General features: G+C 36.5%; 1 pseudogene; it reads left to right on the plus strand.

The window, feature by feature from the left end:
• Positions 1-1,153: 1,153 nt before the first annotated feature.
• LOC117716863 (Y+L amino acid transporter 2 pseudogene) overlaps positions 1,154-19,977 on the plus strand; it is an 85,121-nt pseudogene continuing 66,297 nt past the window's right edge.

Consider the following 19,977-nt stretch of genomic DNA (forward strand, 5'->3'; position numbering starts at 1 on the left):
TTATTCAGGGTCTTATAGATCTCCTAAGGACTACTCAGCCTTCCACAAGTAGAGGTTATATGGAGTCAGGATCCTCAGACAAGTTCAGAGAAGGGGAAACCTTGCTGGTAGAGGGTGTCCTCCATTCTCAGCTGAGCTCAGAGGAGGTATCTAGTCATGATAGATTGCAACTTTAATTAGTAAGTTTTCCCCTACATCTCCCCCCTGTTTGATTTTATAATGTAGCCTTTAGCCTTTATGTTGAAGAACAATTTGGTATTGAGCCAGAATTTGATTGCCAGTGATTTTTTTTAATGCCATTTATTTGCCATTTTAAAAGTTGGACAAGGCAGGTGCCGAGGAAGCAGGGCTCCAATGGCCAGTATGAGGACAAAGAGGGAAAAAGCCAAGCCAAAAGGCGGTTTGAGTACCATGGAGTTGGGATGTCAGGTGCATAATGTGCTCAGAGATCCTGGTGGAGATATTTGAGCATTTATATGATTTGTTCCATCAGGCTAGATTCATTAACAAAGAAACAGCATTTTTCTACCAACACAATTTAAGTCATTTTCTGTTCAGCAGTCATCTAATCCAGGGTTCTTCAGTTTTAGAGAACAACTTCAGCCAGGGAGTTTGTCTGTCATTTCAGGGATTCAGAACTATCTACAGTGGAAGTACCCAGTCAATCTTGTCCTGAAAGTCTCTAGACAGCTGGTGTGTTTCAATAAGACAGTCACTATCATGGCACCAGCAGATCCAAGGAAATGCAGGCTTCCAATTCCTTCTATCAAAGGGCCTGTAGTTTTTAATCTGAGAGTTTTTATTTTATTTTATTTTTTTAATTTTTATTTAGTGTGTTTGTGTGTGTGTGTGTGTGATTGATGAAGTATTGCCATGATAGGAAAGAAATGGACATGTGTGGGGCTGTTAGATCACGAATGGGTGTTGGGTGGAGTTATGGGTCTTGCAGCTCTGGGAAGCAGAAGCGTGAGAAATTGATTGAGTTCACTCCATGCAGCACCGGGTGGATGCTGGGCTGAGAAGCCACCAGGGCTCTGCCTGGGTGTGGAGAGGTCTCAGCCTGAAGTCCCTCAGGGACAGGGCTCCTGAGTGGGGGTCTCTGGGCTGAGGCTGCTGACCTGGAGGCCAGTGGTCTCTGTCTTTGGGCCCCCAGATGCCGCTGGGAGCTGTGGAAGAACTGAGATGTGAGCTGGACTGGCCGCAGCTGAGAAAGACGAGGGGGGAGAGAATCCCCAGCAGCGCCCCACAGGGTCAAAGACTCTTGGTTACCAGCACTCACTTGGCTGGCTTAGCTAACTTGCTTGAGTTGGCAGGCCTCCAAGGTGGGAAGTAGAGAAGTCTTCTAGTGAGAGATTAGAAGGTGGCAGCGGCTCATTAGTCAAAGGCTTTCTCCATGGTTCTCCACAGTGGGCCCCAAAGACATAAGGAAGTCCATGGTTTTAAAAGGTCTATTGTCATGGTGGAAAGTGAATGTGGCTGCACCCCTCCCCCCCACCTCATTCTCAGGGAAGACCTGAGTTAAATAGTGAAGGGGAAGGGAGGAGGGTCTGGGAAGGAATACTTAATTGGCTATGCCCTCTGGCCTTCAGGTATCTCATTCATATGGAAATCTCTTGAGGTGGAGGTCTGTAGTCATGTTCTCTGTGGTAAGGGACACAAACCTCTCTTTGGGAGGGGCTGTAGGGATGTTGTCCTACATGACTGAAAGGCGTGGATCAATGGAGGTCTTTCTTTGGCCACTCTAAATGGTAATTAGGGATTCCTGTATAAGTCATTTTTATTTTTTGTTTCAAGGAAGAATTAGATAGTTGGTGATTGCCAATGCCCATGTGGGCTACCAGTTTTCAGAAACTTATGCCAACCTTATGCCAACACCAGAGAATGCTCTAGCCAGAAGGCATCATGTGTTCTTTTTTAACATATCTGAATCTACATGAGGGCTCCAATTACAAATAAAGTAGAAAAACAGATATGGTGCCTGCCATTAGAGTGTGGAGCCTTGGGCCTTTAGGCTGATGCCAAATTCCAGGAGGCAGTTTATGGCCAGGGGAACTCACCTCTTTTCCTCATACCAGAGGTCCTGTTGGATACTTGTGGGTGCCATCTGTGGTATGTATGTTGAGGTCCAGCTGTGATTGTGCATTCTCTGCTTTCTCCTTCTCAGTATATCCAGATGCTACTGCACGGTAGGCTGGAAGGATGATGTAGAGTCTGGAAAGAGTGGGGTTTATACAAATGTCTTCACCAAAAGTCTTCAGTGAAACAGCTGTAGATGATCTTTGCTTGTGCGCACACCTTTATTCTGGTGGGCTTGTATGCATACACTTATTCAGGAAGAACCAGGGAAACATATGGATCTTGGAAAGTAGGAAAAATATTTTATGGTGAAAGAAAAATCATTGGCTCGAGTTTAAAGTTCTTTAAATGCCTCATTTTTATGGAGAGACATTTCTGGACTCTCAGGTACTTGATGGGCAGGTTCATATTGGATAGAAAAAAGGAAGTTTTTAGGCTTGCCAAAGACTATCAATCTTCCACAAGTAGAGGGTGTGTGGAGTCAGGATCCCCAGATAAGGTCAGAGAAGGGGAAGCCTTGATAGTAAAGCAAGTCCTCCATATTGTGCAAGCTCAGATGAGCTATCCAGTGATGGCAGACTTCAAGTTTACTTAGCAGGATTTCCTCACAGGGATTCATGATGTGAGATTCACAAAAAAAAAGTTATTTTAAAAAAAACCCTGCAAAAACACATAACCAGGTCTCATTTTACACAACTTTCTGAGTTTCAATCCATCCAGAGTTACATAGTTAGAACATACATACATAGAATCTCTCTCAAAAACAAAACCCACAAACAAATATACACATACATACACAGAATAGAGAGAGACTATAAACTTAGATATAACAAGCAGTATTTGTGTTATATGTGAAGTTTCTCTTCATCTTCGGAATATACCAACTTGTTTCATTTTTTTATCAATAATATATTTAAGGCTGAATCACTTTCCAACATAATTATATGAATGTTAATTAATATAGCCTACTTTTGACTATATATTCTTCTTTAATAGAAATTTACTATTAACATGTTTATAATAGTTATGTAACCTAACTGGCCACATGTGAGATGCAATGAGGTTTATATATAGGTGCAGAACATGGACAGCTCTCCTTTGTCTATGGCTGATCTAGAGAACTCTTTCACACACATTCCACGTTTTCTACTTGATAAATATAATTTAAGTAGTGTTTCTTCTGAAATTTCTATGTTGATTTTTATTTGTCACCTCCTGGGATTGTATATTATTGGACTCTTAGCATTCACCACTTCAGGGCATAGAATAATGTAGATATCACAGCTTCATATATTTTAGAACATATTTAGCTTCTTTATATTTGTCTATCTATATTGTATCTTTTAGGAAGTTTTTTTTTTTCAAACTTTCTGCCTTATTTTGCTATTATAATATAATGTTCCATATGGGAGTAAACATATTTCAGTGAATCATCTGTTAAATCAGAATGTTCGGAATGAACATAGAAGGCAAATATATATTTGAGCAGTTTACCATGTTAAATTGGAAAACCATTTTTATTATACTTTGATTTCTTTTTTTCTTTTTCACTGAAATTTTTAAATTAATTTTTTATTGGATATTTTATTTACATTTCAGATGTTATCCCCTGTTCCCATTTCCTATCACACAAAGAAACACCCTATCCCACCACCCCTCTTTCTACTTCTATGAGGATGTGACCCCACAAACTCACACCTCCCCACCCTTGAATTCTCCCACACTGGACCATCCAGTCTTCACAGGACCAAGGACTTCCTTTCCCAACTATGCATGAAAAGGCCATCCTCCCCCATTCCCCCACCCCCATGTGCTCCCAAGCTTGTGGTTTGGACCCTGGGAGCTCTGGTTGGTTGGTATTGTTGCTCTCCCCATGGGGCCACAAATGTCTTCACCTCATTCAGTCTTCTATCTAACTTCTCCATTGGGAACCTCATGATGAGTTCAGTGGTTAGCTGTGAGCATCCGCCTCTGTATATGTCAGGCTCTGGCAGACCTCTAAGGAGACAGCTATGACAGGCTCCTGTCAGCATGCACTTCCTGGATTCCTCATCAGTGTCTGCGTTTGTTGACTGCACATGGGATGCATACACAGGTGGAACAGTCTCTGGAAGGCCCCTCCTTAAGTTTCTGTCCCACACTTTGTCTCCATATTTTTCTCCCATGAGTATTTTGTTACTGCTTCTTAAATGGACCAAAGCATCTGCATTTTAGTCTTCTTTCTTCCTGAGCTTCATATGGTCTGTGAGTTGTATCTTGGGTATGGCAAGGTTTTGGGCTAACATCCACTTATCAGTGAGTGCATACCATGAGTGTTCTTTTGTGATTGGGTTACCTCACTCAGGATGATATTTTCCAGTTCCATTTGCCTAAGAATTTTATAAATTCATTGTTTTTAATAGCTGAGTAAAACTCCATTGTGTAAATGTATCACATTTTCTGTATCCATTCCTCTGTTGAAGGACATCTGGGTTGTTTCCAGGTTATGGCTATTATAAATAAGGCTGCTATGAACACAGTGGAGCATGTGCCCTTGTTATGTTGTCTTCTGGGTATATGCACAGGAGTGGTATAGCTGGGTCCTCAGATAGTAAGATGTCCAGTTTTCTGAGGAAATGCCAGGCTGGTTTCCAGAATGGTTGTGTCAGCTTGCAATCCTACCAACAATGGAGGAGATTTTCTCCCTTTCCACATCAGCCAACATCTGCTATCACCTGCGTTTTGCATCTTAGCCATTCTGACTGGTGTGAGGTGAAATCTCAGGGTTGTTTTGATTTGCATTTCCCAGATAAGTAAAGATGTTGAACATTTCTTTAGGTGCTTCTCAGCCATTTGAGTTTCCACAGTTGAGAATTATTTGTTTAGCTCTGCACCCCATTTTTAATAGGGTTATTTTATTGTCTGGAGTCTAATTTCTTGAGTTCTTGTATATATTGGATATTAGCCCTCTATTGGATGAAGGATTGGTTAAGATCTTTTCCCAATCTGTTGGCTACCATTTTGTCCAATTGACAGTGTCCTTTGCTTTACAGAAGCTTTGCAATTTTATGAGCTCTCATTTGTCAATTCTTGATATTAGAGCATAAGCCATTGGTGGTTTGTTCAGGAACTTTTCCCTGTGTCCAAGTATTCGAGGATCTTTCCCACATTCTCTTCTATTAGTTTCAGTGTATTTAGTTTTATGTGAAGGTCCTTTATCCACTTGGACTTCAGCTTTGTACAAGGAGATAAGAATGGGTCAGTTTGCATTCTTCTACATGCTGACCTCCAGTTGAACAATCACCACTTGTTGGAAATGCTATCATTTTTCCACTGGACAGTTTTAGCTCCTTTGTCAAAGATCAAGTGACCATAGGTATATGGGTTCATTTCTGTGTCTTAATACTAATCTATTGATCTTCTTGCTTGTCTCTGTACCAATACCATGCAATTTTTATCATTATGATGGGGTAGTACAGCTTTAGTTCAGGAATGGTGATTACCTTAGAAGCTCTTTTGTTGTTGGGAATAGTTTTAGCCATCCTGGGTGTTTTGTTATTACAAATGAATTTGAATTTACTCTTTCTATCTCTATGAAGAATTGCGTTGGTATTTTGATGGGGATTGCAATTAACCTATAGATTGCTTTTGGCAATATGGCCGTTTTTACTATATTAATTCTGACAATTCATGAGCATGGGGGATCTTTCCATCTTCTGAGATCTTGGATTTATTTCTTTAGAGACTTGAAGTTCTTGTCATACAGATCTTTTACTTGCTTGGTTAGATTCACACCAAGTTATCTTATACTATTTGTGACTATTGTAGAGGGTGCCATTTCCCTAATTTCTTTCTCAGCCTGTTTATCCTTTGAGTACAGGAAGGTTACTGATTTGTATGAAGTAATTTTATATCCAACCACTTTCTAAAGTTGTTTATCAGGTTTCACAGTTTTCTGGTTCATGCTTTGGGGTCACTTAAATATACTTTCATATCATCTGAAAATAGTGTTATTTTGACTTCTTCCTTTCCTATTTGTATCCCTTTGACTTCCTTTTGTTGTCCAATTGCTCTGGACTTCCAGTACTGTATTGAATAGGATGGGAGAAAGTGGGCAGGCTTGTCTAGTTCTTGATTAGTGGGATTGTTTAAAGTTTCTCTCCATTTTGTTTGATGTTGGCTACTGGCTTGCTGTATATTGCTTTTACTATGTTTATGTTTGGGCCTTGAATTCCTGATCTTTCAAGGACTTTTACCATGAAAGAATGTTGAATTTTGTAAAACGCTTTCTCAGCATCTAATGACATGATCATTATCATTTGAGTTTGTTTGTATAGTAGATTATGTTGATGGATTTCCAAATATTGAACCATCCGTGCATTCCTGAGATAAAGCCTACTTGATCATGATGGATGATTATTTTGATGCATTCTTGGATTCATTTTGAGAGAATTTTATGGAGTATTTTTGCATCTATATTTATAAGGGAGATTGGTCTGAAGTTCTTTCTTTGTTGTGTCTTTGTGTGGTTTAGGTATGAACATAATTGTGGCTTCATAGAATGAATTGGATAGTGTGCCTTCTGTTTTTATTTTGTGAAATAATTTAAAGAGAATTGGTACTAGGTCTTCCTTAAAGGTCTGATAGAATTCTGCACCAAAACCGTCTGGTCCTTCGCTTTTTTTGGTAGGCAGACTTTTAATGACTACTGCTATTTCTTTAGGGGTTATGGGACTGTTTAGATAGCTTATCTGCTCCTGATTTAACTTTGGTACCTGGTACCTGTCTAGGAAATTATCCATTTATCCAAATTTTCTAGTTTTGTTGAGTATATGATTTTGTAGTAGGATCTGATGATTTTTTGATTTTCCTCAGTTTCCATTGTTATGTCTCCTTTTTCAGTTCTTATTTTATTAATTTGGATTCTGTCTTTGTGCCCTCTGGTTAGTCTGGCTAAGGGTTTATCTATCTTGTTGATTTTCTCAAAGAAAGAGGTCCTGGTTTTGTTGATATTTTGCAAAGTTCTTTTTGTTTCTAGTTAGTTGAATTCAGCCCTGAGTTTGATTATTTCCTGCTATCTACTCTTCTTCGGTATATTTGCTTCTTTTTGTTCTAAAACTTTCAGGTGTACTGTCAAGATGCTAGTGTATGCTCTCTCCAATTTCTTTTTGTAGTCAATTAGAGCTATGACTTTTCCTTTTAGCATTGCTTTCATTGTGTCCCATAAATTTTGGTAATGATGTGCCTTTGAAAGATAGAAAAATCATAAGTTGATCCCCTGAACCCTACTCTTAAAAGCAAAGACATAAAAACCTGTAAGTCAAACACTGTGTCGCCTCAGCCCCAGGAAATTAGCTGACCATTTGAATAGATGGCCCTAACTAAACAAACCATAAGATGTATGGTGTCAGGATGCTATGGGCCCGAGATTAGCCTGGCCGTGCTTTGAACTAACAACCCTGAGACAGTTGGTGCCAGGATGCTAAAAGTTTGAGATTAGCCTGACCCCCTTGAACTGGAGCTCATGATATATAGTGTGAAACTAGTTCGAAATAGCCAATTATAAAGTGACATACCATCCATCTTAAGAATTTGAGATCAAATGTATTGATGACCTAGTGACCTGTTCCTCCTCCTTCCCCCTTCCCTAACTCCACTCCCACCTGGTTTGTAGATTCCCCCTTAAAAGCTGTAAAATTCTTTTGTTCAGGGCTGAATCTCTCTGCCCCTGCGTGGGCTTTTGGGAAGACAGCCCTGGCTAGCCAGTAAACCTCATGCGATTGCATCAAGTTGTGTTTCTTGTGAGTGATTTGGGGTGCGTCTGCAGTTCTCCGGGGATTGTGAGTTCTTTTTTGAGTGAGCTTTACACCTTCATTTTTATTAAATTCTAAAAAGTCTTTAATTTATTTCATTCTTTCTTCTTTAACCAAGTTATCATTGAGTAGAGCACTGTTCAGTTTCCAGGCATATGTGGGTTTTCCATTGTTTTTGTTATTATTGAAGACCAGCCTTAATCCATGGTGATCTGATAGAATGCAAGGGATTATTTCAATCTTTTTGTAGCTGTTAAGGCCTGTTTTGTGACTGATTATATGGTCTATTTTGGAGAAGGTACCATGAGGTGCTGATAAAAAGGTATATTCTTTTGTTTTAGGATGAAATGTTCTATAGATATCTGTTAAATCCATTTGGTTCATAACTTCTGTTAAATCCACTGTGTTTCTGTTTAGTTTCTGTTTCCATGATCTGTCCATTGATGAAGGTGGGGTGTTGTAGTCCCCCACTATTATTGTGTTATGTGCAATATGTGCTGTGAGCTTTAATAAAGTTTCTTTTATAAATGTGGGTGTCTCTTTGCATTTGGAGCATAGATGGTCAGAATTTAGAGTACATTTTGGTAAATTGGTCTTTCGAAGAGTATGAAGTGTCCTTCCTTATTTTTTGGTAACTTTTTGTTGAAAGTCGATATTATTCAATATTAGAATGGTTACTTCAGCTTGTTTCTTGGGACCATTTGCTTGGAAGATTGTTTTCCATCCTTTTACTCTGAGGTAGTGTCTGTTTTTGTCACTAAGGTGTGTTTCCTCTGGGCAGCAAAATGCTGGTTTCTGTTTATGTGTCCAGTCTGTTAGTCTACATCTTTTTATTGGGGAATTGATTCTATTGATGTTAAGAAATATTAAAGAAAAATGATTGTTGCTTTCTGTTATTTTTTTATTAGAGGTACAATTATGTTTGTGTAGCTATGTTCTTTTGGGTTTGTTGGAAGATTACTTTCTTGCTTTTCCTAGGTTGCTGTTTTCCTCCTTGTATTGGAGTTTTCCATCTATTATTCTTTGTAGGGCTGGCTTTGTAGAAAATATTGTGTAAATTTTATTTTGTGATAGAAAATCTTTTTTTCTCCATCTATCGTGATTGAGAGTTTTGCTGGGCATAGTAGTTTGGGCTGGAATTTGTGTTCTCTTAGTGTCTGTATGATGCCAGTCTAAGGTCTTCTGGCTTTTATAGTCTCTGGTGAGAAGTCTGGTGTAATTTTTATAGGTCTGCCTTTTTATGTTACTTTATATTTTTCTCCTATTGCTTTTAATATTCTTTGTTTTGTGCATTTGATGTTTTGATTATCATGTTACAGTATGTATATCTTTTCTGGTCTAGTCTATTTGGAGTTCCGTAGGCTTCTTGTATGTTCATTGGCATCTATTTCTTTAGGTTTGGAAAGTTTTCTTCTATAATTTTGTTGAAGATGTTTACTGGACCTTTAAGTTGCAAATCTTCCCTCTCTTCTATACCTGTTATTCTCAGGTTTGGTCTTCTCATTGTGTCTTGTATTTCCTGGATGTTTTGGGGTAGGAGCTTTTTGCATTTTGCATTTTCTTCAACAGTTGCGCCAGTGTTTTCCATGGTATCTTCTGCCCATGAGATTCTCTCTTCTATCTTTTGTATTCTGTTTATGATGCTTATATCTATGACTCCTCATGTTTTTCCTAGGTTCTCTATCTCCAGGATAGTCTCCCTTTGGAATTTCTTTATTGCTTCTACTTCCATTTTTAGATCCTGGATGCTTTTGTTTAATTCATTCATATATATGTTTGAATTTTCTTGCAAATCTGTAAGGGATTTTTGTGTTTCTTCTTTAAGGGCTTCTATTTGTTTACCTGTGCTCTTCTATATTTCTTGAAGGGAGTTATTTATGTTTTTCTTAAAGTCCTCTATCATCATCATGAAAAGTGCTTTTAAATCTGAATCCTGCTTTTCCAGTGTGATAGGATGTCCAGGACTTGGTTGGAGAACTTGGTTTTGATGATGCCTGGTAACCTTGGTTTCTGTTGCTTATGTTCTTGTGCTTGCCTTTTGTCATCTGGTTTTCTCTAGTTCTACCTTCACTCACTGACTCTGACTAGAGCCTGTTTCTCCTATTATCTTGCTTTTGTCAGACTCCTCAGAGTCCAGCTGTCTCTGTGATCCTCTGATCATGAGCTCCTGGGTGGAAGAGGTCCTGGGACTCAGGCTGCCTCTGGGATCCTGAAATCTTATGATCATGGGTGTGTTAGATCTCCTGCAATTCCAGCTTCCTCAACTGCCCTGAGTGCAGGGGATTCTCTGCTGCTTTGAGTGCAGTAGTTCCTCTGCTGCTCTCAATATAGTGGTTTGTCTGATGCTCTGAGTACAGTGGTTTCTTTTGGATGGGTCAGGATATGGTGTCTTCACAGGATCAGACCAGCTAGGAGTCTGCCCCAGCAGAAAGGCTATACTTTGATTTCTAATTCTTATTTTATTTTTGCTTTTAGGGATGATTCTATAATAATATATTCATGCAAAAGCATTCCCTATTACTGGAAGGTCTGTACAATGTGGGGATCCACATTTTTCCATCTTGTATTATTGTAGATAAATGTTAAAAACTGAATTTGTCAAAAGAAGTGTTTATGATCACAGTTATGAGGCTTAAAATTTTAGCCTTTTATCACAGTTTACTCTCTTGAGGTCAAATTGATGGCTCTCATAATTTATTAGGACATACTCTCAATAACCTCGCGATTTCTCTTACATGTTACCACTTGCACATGTCAGTACCTCTCACATCACTATACTTTAGACCTAATTCGTGACACATGGATTATTCTACTCAAATAGTATCCAGCCTACAGCAGACTGTAGAATGACTCTGCAAGCTCAGCCTTCGCAGTCCATTTTCATACATATTCTGTGAAGCAAATTTCATCATTTCCTCTTTTATTTACAGCAGTGATGTTCGATCAATTATTTTAGCATGGGATTTCCAGTAGACTAATTACCAGGCAACAAATAGGAAAACATTCTTACTGAGCGGAAATGGGCCTGCCTCTCCACTCTTCTAAGATATTACACCAGCCTCAGTTAAAAATTACTTTTTAGCAACTCATTGTCCATTTACAGAACTCTAATTATAATAGTAATCATCTATATTTTAAAACAAAGCAGATATGTGTGTAAGGAAATTTAACCATGAGGTAAGATTAATTCATTTATTGCATTAGCGTCTTTGAGCCTATGACAAAATATCCAAACTGTTATATGCCTCTAGATGAAAGATGTGAATGTCATGTTATTTTGTTCACATTTAACAAAGTTTCCACTTAGAGGTAGTAAATGTTTTATTGTTAATGAAGAATCAGTTACATAACACAACAGTTTTGAATTGCTACAAGTTTCCAAACATATGAGTGACAATGTGGTTGTGGAGAAACAATGTAATTATAACTAGATTAATGGCATCTCAGACAGTTTTTAAAAATTAACTGCAATTAAAAGTTTTGCAGGAAAAGGTTATAAAAAAACAGGACAGCCAGCCACAGCTAAGTTTTTACTTTCAGTGTTGAACATTGTATACTGGTAAGTGAAAATTTCCTGGAAGAAGCTTAAGTACTCCCTCAACTGACACTTCTCAGCACAGGGCTGAAAAGCACACTGTGGGCTGAGATTCTCTACAAGAAAATTTGGAAGCTAGAAAATGCATATGCAAGTTGATGCTGAAGGAATGGACCACTTCAGCTTGACTATACGGGGAAAAATTAGCAAATAATCAGATACTACAATTTAGAGTCTGTTAGGCAAATTTATGTGCAAGAGTAGATTAAATTTATACATTAATCTCGTAAATAACTGTATAATATCATGCATGATAATGCAGTTCTTATCTAAAGGTTTAGGAGAAACATGGACATTGTTAGGTAAATATACATTTGGAGCTTATGGAATCCAGAATGCATTTATATTTTATAATCTCAGATATGTGTTTTTCCTCATATGTACATTATTAAGACAGTAAATGATTCAATGTGTTGTACATTTAAAATTTAAAATTACTAGTAAACTAAAAAAAGAAAACAGAGATTATCACAGAGATTAAGGGAGCCTTGGAAATAAGTTGTTGTATACAATAATCAAAGAAAGACACAAACAGATGAAGGTTCTTAAAGAGAGACTTGAGGACAAAGAAAGAAATAACCATGGGAAAATGTCAGAGCCCTTATGAAGTCAGAGAATGAGAAACATTCAAACTCTGTTAAAAGTCTGTTGATAGCTGTAGAGATAGAGCTTAAAGACAAAAACAAGGGAATAGATCCTTTACTGTATTTTACCATCCTTGAAAGGTTATCTGAGTAAGTAACCCTTCAGTGGCATGAAGACTGCTGATTCTAAAATTTTACACATAACAGAAGATAAGTGAGATCTTGATAGGCCAATGTGTAGGGAGAAATTAAGAGGACAATTGCAGTAAGAGATACAGAGATTTTGCCATGAGGTGGTGATAGAGGAGATAGAAAGATGTTAGCTGGGAAGCATTAGAACCAGAATCAGCATTTGTGTTTAAGTGACATTGGTGAGTAAAGAGGAGTGATTGGTGTTCATCTTGATATTTGCAAAATTTGGAATACCGTGAAATTGAAGTAAAAAACCAAAGCATATGTAGTTAGATTTCTGCGGAGATTTCAGGTTTCTAGCTGCCTTACATACAGTAACACATTACTGAGCTAAGTATTTGTTCTAATCATAGACTAAGATCAGTAAGGGTATTTAAGTTTTTTTCTCCAATTTGAATTGTGGGGCATCTTTATGTTTCCACATAAGATTTGCTCATTCAAATATACTCCAAGGATACATTTAAGGAAACAGAGGGGCATGGGTTAAAGAAAAGGTAGAGAACCAACTCAAGATGCAGATGGGACTCAGTTTCACACCATGCTCTTTTCTTAAGGTCGGAGAATATTTTATCTTTTGTCAAACCTTAAATGGCTAATCACCAGAGCTAACATTACCATAGTCTTTAAAACTGTGAATTAATAATAATTAGTTTCATGATATTTTCTATAGGTATCTGTCAGATTCATGTGCTTTAGGTGCTATTTAACTCCGTTGTTTCTCTGTAAATATTGCTTTTATTTCCTGAGGTGAAGAGATGAGATGAGAGCCCTACTTAAGCACTTTGAAGATACAACTTGGTCAAACAACTGATTTCAAAGCATGTTATTCTCTGTTAACTATTCCTAGACCCAGGCCTGGAAGCTTCCAGTTACCATACAATCAAATCTTCCAAGCTGACTGACACACCTGGTTTCTCTGTTTCTACCTAAATCACTCTAATTGGCTTCATACTAACATTGGCAATATGCTCTAATTGTTTGGATTCTTCTCCTTCTCTGGCTCGCTCTGTCTTCACCTGTGTCTTGCTTGTGTTATCTTTAACTTGTCTCTGTAAAACTTTCATGCTTACCTTTAACTTGTCTCTATAAAACTTTCCCTGCAAAACTACCACACACACACACACACCCAGACATTAAAATGACTTTGTCAACCTTTTATTGGTTCCCTTTGCTTGGAACACCTTTTATATACTGTTCACATTAAGGTACTATCTGTTCTTGATGATTAGAAGTGTGTCTTTGATGCAGCAGAAAGATGAATCCTATTTCCTTAAACCAATATCTATTCTACATCATTTTATTGTGGAATTAAGACTGCTAATATTGAGATTATTATTTAACAGTGTTTAATTCTTATTATTTTGTTGTTTAATTTTGTTTGGTTTTGTTTTTTAACAACACAAATGATTAGGTGTCTTGGGATTATTTATTCCTTGTGTCTTCATGGGTAGAGTTAACCTCTCGAGAATAAAGTTTTCCATTTCAGTTGTCTTTTAGAACTTGTAGAACATCAGTTCAAACTCTTCTTGTTTTAGAATCTCCTTTAGTAACACCAGGAATTATTCTAATGGGCCAACCTTTATATGTGACTTGGTATTTTCTCCCTGAGACTTTTAATATCTTCATCAGACATTTCTATTATAGTGATTGGCACAGTAAAGATATAGTGAATACTACTGGCATTGTTGCTAACATCATTCCTGATATTGCATTTGCTGTATAAATAAAGGCAATAATTATTATTTAAAACAGTATTCAGTTGAATCTCTGAGGCAGTCCTATGACATTTGTTCATCACTACCTGAAAAAGAATTTTGTCCATATTGGGACCACCATTCTTTTGAATTTTGTGAGGCCATATTCTAAAAATAAAATATCTTGCAAAAAATTTGAAAGATCTGCACATCCTACTGAATTTTTGTCCAATAATCAAAGGCTAAATATACAAAGTTAAGTGGCTTTTTGCATAGCTTCTTATGAATGAGACCATCAGGTTGTGTAAATCCTGTAGAAAACTGCCAACCCAGATCTATAAATGATGAGCTACAGAAGCAGTGTGGGAGTATGGGGGCAGATTTTCATGAAGATATTGTTCTCTTGAGGCTGAATAAAGACCAGTCTAGAACAATATGATGTTGGCAAATAGCTGTGAGCACAAAGTCTGAGCTTTGATTTAGGGCAGGAAGGATTTCCTGGTTTTTTTTGTTTTTGTTTTTTGTTTTTTTTGTTTTTTGTTTTTTTTTTTTTTTTTTTTTTTTTTTTTGTTTTGTTTTGTTTTTTTTTTTTTTTGTTGATGCAGCACTTTTTGGTATAGCAATTACAATAAAATCTGCCTAAAAATGAGGGACATAAAAGTGTAGCTAAAGTGAAAAAAAATTGTGGCATAGGCAAATTCCCAAAATGCTAAAGTCAAAATAATTAACAAACCTGACAAAGAAACTTAAGGATGAGAACTCCTACCCAACCCATGGCTGGATTTGTTTCTCTGTCTCTTTAGAAAAATTATATTTACTGAAAAACTTCAAGAAAGAACAAAATAAAGTGGGTAGCCATGTAGGTCTTTGTTGTCTTTTGATCTTTATGATGATTTGATATCAAACAATGAAAGTAAAGTTAGTTTATAGAAGGAAGCACCAGTGCTTGAAAATGATGTCTACTTGAGTGGCAGAAAAAGTGAGGAATCAGAGAAGATTTGACAGAATAGGATATGCCCAAGTCTCAGGAGAAAAGAAAAGAAAGGTAAACTACTTAAGAGAGAGACAGACAGTACAGAAAGAGTGCAGTAGGAGAATACAGTAGAATTTGTGAAGAGTAGTGCAATAAAGGTGAGAGGTATAATAGAACTGCCCAGAAAGGGAGGAGACAATTTTACTGGCAGAGTTTTAGAGAGACAGTTTGAAGAGAGAAGAGAACATGCTAGACACAGAAGAAGTAAGAGAATAAGAAGGATCTAGAACATTAGAACAGATTGCTAGAGTTAGCTTCAGATCAAGCAGGGCAGTTCAGAAGCTGAAAAAGAAGCCAAATTGAATAAGTCAGGTGGAGAAGGAGTTAGATCCACAAGAGTTGAAATAAACCAGCCATCTAGAGTTCAGAAAGAACAAGTATAAGTGAGCTTATTCTGCAGTAAGTCTCAGAATCTGAAATCATTCTATGCCTAGGTTAGATTGTATGGAGCATAGAAGCTTCCAGGACTAGGCCTATGTTAGCAGAGAGAAGAAAAGCCTCCCAAACAACAATTACAAGAGAATACAAGTTGCTTTTTCAAATGTTAAATATTTTAGGCATGTCAAGCTGTAAACTGGCATAATTAGTCACATTTTCTGTTGGGAGAGGAAGATAATCATAAATAATATGCAAACAAATTTATTACAGTTCAGTAAAATTTTATTTACAAAAATAGGAATTGGACTCTATTTGGTCTTAAGGCCATAGGTTTTGTTGTTGATGGTGGTGGTGGGTATTTTTTCTGCTGCTATGGTATGAATTTATTATGTACAGAGGACCCTTATCTATTGTTTGTTGCTTAGTAGCCACCTCATCATGTAAAGGTACATTCTTATCCACTATGTTTATCACTAAAAGGAAGAAGAAGATACTAAGGCATCAATGTAGTGGTGGTGTTGTGGAACACAACACCTTCATGTATCACATTTTCTTCAATTTAAAAGACTAATTGGAGAGTGGTCTGGCTATACCATCTTTCCAAGGGAAATGTTTTGTGCTCACATCAATGAGGAAATTCATCTATATATATTGTCATTATGTCAATAATAGTAGATATGTTACTTTTTGGTATTATATACTGTAACCATATATTAATGGTGATTAGTTCAATGAAACAGTATTTTTATAGCAAAAAATCTGATACTTACTATGTTCTCAGATAACTATCTGTTGAATGGTGATCACCTTGGCCTTTGAGTAATTGGGATCTCTACACTAACAAATATTTTTCCAGAAGATTACCCAAAAGCAAGTGATGACAAACTGTACATTCTTTTATAGACATATGATTTTTAAAAAATAAGTTAGTATCAAAATCTTCCAGAACTGAATAAGTTGGGTACACTGAAACACTCCAAATTCATTTTGACATTTGTTTTCTGACATGGTAGTTTTCATTCTTTCCTCTGTACTGGTTTACATGTCCACAGCACTTTTATACAAAAATACCAACCCTGTTTTACAGTGATGCCTGTCACATATGTCAATTTGGATAAAACTGTTTCCATCCCTGCCTGCTCATTCACTTAGGTGTTCATTTAATATAGGGCATGTTGCTGGAGAGGAACCAAATGCTATGCAAGAAGATGGGAAATAAAACCACATACTCCTTAGGAGGAAAAATTTAAATAGGTCATTACATACTGATAAAGTACAGTTCATTCATAATGGTATATTATGAAGAAACTAGGCAATAAACAGTGGTAGAATCTTCTCTGTTGTGATTGAAGGGAAATTCAAAGTCAATGATTGAGTAACGGAAAGGGAAATATTTTCAAAGGAAAATAGTTTGCATAATGGACTTAGAGGGTTAAGCAATGCAAGTAGGAACAACTATTAGCTACCTATAGAGTTTTGTTGAGTTCTGTTAAGAAGATGCAGGAAAACAAGGATCAAATACAGACAAAAAAAAAAAAAAGATTCTGATATACCACACAAATGAGCTGGAAATTGTACTTTTGGTAAGAGGAAGTCAGTGAATAGCCTTGAAGACATTGAATAGATTGTCAATTGTATAACCTAAAATATCAATTTAGGAAATCTGGGAAGATAACTTTAAGCAGGAATAAAGAAAAAAAGACTAGCGAACACTGCTGGAAAACAGAAGTGATGTTTTAGCTTGGAGCTCAGGTAGTATCCATGGAAACTCAGAGAGACAAAAAACCACAAAAGCTATTTTGGGGTGCATTAAGTTATCTGTACCTCAGAAGACAACATGTTTAACACTATGCAATGCAACCTAGAAGCAACAAGCATTGGCCAGGTGATATTTTTCAAAGGGAGAAGTGTTTTGGAACAAAACTAATAGGATAATTTTGGCCAGTGTTACAGAGAAGCAGTTGACACAAGATGTTCACTCCATGTTATTGGATTTGTTTATTCTATCATAGTAAATTATTTTCTTTGGTTTTAAGAAATTTTATGCTTAATATGTAGGTAGCATCACCCAATTGAACATATATTTTATGTATTGTATTTTTGCACAATTTCCTTGCTAATTCGGGAAGCATTCTTTCATGTTATTGCTTTATGACAACACATAAGCTCCTAAGCATTAAAATTACATTAAAAAGTGAGTATAATTTAAATGAAAGCCAAACCATGAAAATAGCAAAAGCAAAGACGAAATACTTGCAAGACATTTTTAGCCCACCTCAATTGATAAAATATAAAGAATTAAGTAGCCCTGGACACAATCTGAAGAAAAAAGCTTCATATTTATCTTTTTAGTCTTCAGCCATTATCTGAAACTTTGTGAGTCTGGTAGAGACTTTCAGAGTTGAATGGGAGTACATTTTTTGATCTATTTTCTTTCATTCTCTGTAGGTTTAAAAGATATATATTTCAAAAATGAGAAGTATAGGAAAGTATAAGCAATACTGTTAAGCATAACACATAAATAGTATTCTCTTATCACTATGGACATCGGATATGTTAGCAATTATAGGGCAGTTGAAAACATTTTTGTTATCCAATTGAATTTAGATTCAATTACTTTGAAGAACTGTTGTCTGTCTGTCTTGAGATGATTTTCTGTGAATGTGCCTTTGGACATGTATCATAGCAATTAGTTTCTGTGACTTTGAAAAAATGAAAATGTAAATCTATATTAAGAAGTCTTCAAATAACACAGGAGTTATCACATTAAAATCTGTGCTGGACCAGTCCACACTGCTGCCTCCATAATGTATGTAAAGTCTTTCACTTTCAAGTGATATTATCTTTTTACTATATTAAAGAAAATAAAACTTTTCACAAATATACTGATATTGAATGACTAGTTACAGGGAAATAGGTGGATGTATGAAACTTGGCAATGAGGAGGTGTGAGCAAGGTAGAGTGCTCAAGGTTTCTGTATGTAAGATCACATTATACAACATAGTTGGAGAAAAACCTGAAGAATCTTTGGTGTGTTTTATATATGTTAAGTAAACTTTTGCATTATTATTGTTTATATGTTGATAAAAGAATTTGATGGCATTATACAGACTTTTCAGGAATATGTGTGTATATGTATGTATATGCACATATTTATGTAATAAAAATCAATGAATAATGAGGCTATGAATATGAATGAGACTAAGGAAGGGTATATGGAAGCATTTAGAGAAGGGAAGGATAAAATTTTGTAATTATATTATTTTCTCAAACAAAAAAAAAGGAAAATGAAAAAAAGAGGTTGAGAGAGACTGCTTTATGTCTGAGTATTGTACATGTGCAACAAACAAAACTTGTCTGGGAAAAACAGTGTTTTCATCTTGTTTTTGTTGTTGTTTTAACTTTTTATTAATTATTGAATTGCAAATTGTGTACCTCAGTCCCATTCATCTCTTTCCCTTCAAAGTCACCCTTTTTGCTTACACACTCCCCCCACAAAAGAAAACAAAAATTAAAACAAAGTCATAGATTTTGCTCTGGTTGCAGGATCTCCATCACACAGAGCATCCACGGGATACCCATGAGAAGTCCTGTTGAGGATCCAGTATTCAGTGTTGGAGAAGCCAGTGGCCTAGAATGAGGCAATTATTCACTGTAATCAATATTTACAAGTAAATCTGTTTGAGCAAAGGAGTAAACTATGTGACACATGAGGAAATAATGTGATTGTTGACAACCTTACACATTTGTTGAATCCCCATGAAATTTAATATTTCCCCTTTATGATAAGAGAAATCATATATAGGGTTTTATTTTGTAGTTCTTTAACTTACATTTCTTTGTTTTATAGTTCTTCCAATGTGTCAGCAAAATCTGACATCCCTAGACAGGGGCTACTGTTATGGAAGAGGGAGTCCTGATGGATGTCAGTAAAACAAAGAGTAAATTACGGTCATATATAATTTGCTTCTGAAGCAGAAACACTAGAACAGGACAACGAAATTTAATAAATAAATATTTGGGAGAATTGTGAGAAACTAGTTTGCCTCGGGCTAGCTAAATGCAGGACCTTCCTCTATATGAGAGCAGTCTATTTGAAGGAGCTCTGGCCTTGCCAAAGCCTAGTCATACATGTATAGTGTTTGGGTGGGTTTTGATTATCTATTCTATATCCTGGGTAGAATAGAAGAAAGTGAGTGGAACTCAGTAGAGAGCAATGGCATCAGGTAGAATTATGTGGTGGGCAGTTCTACCCATGTTTGTTTATCTTTCCCAACTATCCTGAGAGGAAGGCATCTCTAATAATTCCAAAGAAAAGTTTTCTGGCAAAACATTGCAGTAAGCAAAGTGAGTAGTAATGACAGAAAATGACCCCCCCAACTCTGTGATTTTCTCTGACCTTTGTCTGGCTTGTGGTTTTTGTTCTAATTCTAAATATTTTGTTTCATATATTCATTATATTTTTCTTTTAAGTGTTGCAGTTGAAGAATTCTTATCCTATGGTGATATAAATAATGTCTTCCTAACAAAAAGTATGGTTCCACTAAAGTTTACTCTTGATTGCCATTGAGTTTATTGGATTTACTTGAAGATCATAGATGAGGAGTTTCTGAGAGAAATGTGGTTGGCTCT

The sequence above is a fragment of the Arvicanthis niloticus genome, chromosome 11, assembly GCF_011762505.2.
Source record: "Arvicanthis niloticus isolate mArvNil1 chromosome 11, mArvNil1.pat.X, whole genome shotgun sequence".
In the NCBI taxonomy this organism is placed as follows: Eukaryota; Metazoa; Chordata; class Mammalia; order Rodentia; family Muridae; genus Arvicanthis; species Arvicanthis niloticus.